We start from the raw sequence: 2,076 nt of genomic DNA, 5'->3' as shown, positions 1-2,076 counted from the left end.
GGGAGGGTACAGGCTCTGGGGTCACACAGCGCAGAGCTGTAGTTCACCTGCTACACGACCAGGAATGGGGAAGTCAATGTATCTGCCCTAGGTCTGCCTAGAGGGCAAGAAATGCTGGCAACTTTTAGGGAAATCACTGGAGAAACTAACACTCTTTTCTGAGTGCTAATCGCCTTTTGATCATTTAAAAGCTGATTTTTCCACAGGCATAAGGAGCTCTAGGAGAGACGGCCACTGAATGGTTTCACCTCTGGCAGAGTATGGGGACAAGCAATGGCTTCAGAGGAGGTGAATGGAAGGCAGAGAAGTCTGAGGGTGATTTAAGTGCACAATACAACACAGGGGTCTCACCTCACAGGCCTTTCAATCTAGGAAACCAAGTCTAAGAAGAGACAGAGGGAGAACTTACACATGTCAATACATGTAATTCTTTACCATTAGGCTATTTTTGTAAACTATCATGAAGTGATTAAGATCCCCCTGAAGAGGCACTCTAACCATTCTGACAAATTCTGCAGTTAAGCTGAGGACAGCTTGCTTTTACGATTTCAGAACTTTGAATAGGCACCCTACCCTTTCTGATCTTAGCAGGCCATCATTAATTACTGAAATCAACAGTCTCAATAGCAATTCTGTCAGTAAAAACTGGAAAGAGAGAGGGGGAAGAGAGACTACACAATCACTGAAAATCTTCTCAATTTTCCAGGGGTAGGGCGAGTCCCCAAGATAAGCAAACAGAAGTTATTCCCTGATCGGAACGGGGAAGCCATTCTGAGACACTCCCTCTTCAAGGCTATTCTTTCTAACAGCAAAACCGCAACACAAGAATGTTTTGCAGACATGATATGTAAAAAACTAAAACTGAAATTCTGTATCTCTCTGGTTCTTCAATAAGCACATGTGCTTCTATTTACATAGATGTTAAAATATTGAAAATAGTATTGTTCAAGGTATACGTATAATCTACAGAGAGGTCAAACCTTTGGGACTATTTATTCTTGATTCCCACCCATTCTAGGTTTGTTTGCCCATCTGTCTCTTTAAATGGCGTGAATAAATTAAAGCATAACTGACATTTAGTGAAGACCATAATCATATTTTATATTGCCAACAGCACTAGATATCAAAGCCCCACCTGTTTTATGAAGTTTGTTTTTGTGAGTTTTTTTTGTTTGTTTTCTTTGAGATGGAGTTTCGCTCTTGTTGCCCAGGCTGGGGTGCAGTGGCGTGATCTTGGCTCACTGCAACCTCTGCCTCCCTGGCTCAAGAGATTCTCCTGCCTCAGCCTCCCGAGTAGCTAGGATTACAAGCATGCGCCACCTCACCCGGCTAATTTTGTATTTTTAGTAGAGCCAGGATTTCTCCATGTTGGTCAGACTGGTCTTGAATTCCCAACCTCAGGTGATCCGCCCACGTAGGCCTCCTAAAGTGCTGGGATTACAGGTTGTGAGCCACCATGCCTGGCCTTTATGAAGTTTTGATTGGCATTTTGAACACAGCAGATTCCAATATTCCTGTTTCATATATAGGTTCACACAATTAAGACAATTTGTGATCACCACCATGCTGTTGTTATAAACAGGTGTTTTTAGTTTTTTAACACTCTCTTGCTTGCAATCAAATGACGTTTTTGAAAGAAAGAAAAAAAGTTGTATTGTACGCTTGGCCTTTGACTTTCTAGATTGTACCTGTTCATGGAAACCACTCAACTGCAGCTGGGAGGAAATCATTCACTAGAAAATCCACAAACACCACGCACATGTCAACAGAACCACCCTCATTCTGGCCATGCTCCTCCAGGGCAGAAAGCATGACAGAACTCCTGGCATTTACTTAACACTAGAATAAACACGGCTGTTTTAGCACCGAGACTGAAGATTGGGAGGTAACGAGGAAAAAACCTACACACTTGATTAGAATACAGCACTCTCACCAGCAGGCCTTCCTTAACTAAGTGCTCGGGGTAGGGTCTCGCCAGGTCAGATAACCCCACAGAAAAGTCTGATGCAGGCTGCTGGGGAACCTCAGCTAAAGAACTAGAGCTTCTGCCCGTTCTCCAAGGGGCACCCCCAGCAG

The 2,076-nt window shown here is 43.5% G+C and overlaps 1 protein-coding gene across 1 annotated transcript in view; it reads right to left on the bottom strand.

Moving 5' to 3' along the window:
- TRMT44 (tRNA methyltransferase 44 homolog (S. cerevisiae)) overlaps positions 1–2,076 on the bottom strand; it is a 38,977-nt gene that overhangs the window by 16,283 nt on the left and 20,618 nt on the right. The gene's annotated exons all lie outside the window — the stretch shown is intronic.

Source organism: Mandrillus leucophaeus, unplaced genomic scaffold (genome assembly GCF_000951045.1).
Source record: "Mandrillus leucophaeus isolate KB7577 unplaced genomic scaffold, Mleu.le_1.0 Scaffold68, whole genome shotgun sequence".
In the NCBI taxonomy this organism is placed as follows: Eukaryota; Metazoa; Chordata; class Mammalia; order Primates; family Cercopithecidae; genus Mandrillus; species Mandrillus leucophaeus.
The sequence above is the reverse complement of the archived record's forward strand: the minus strand, read 5'-3'. Positions and strand labels throughout refer to the sequence as shown.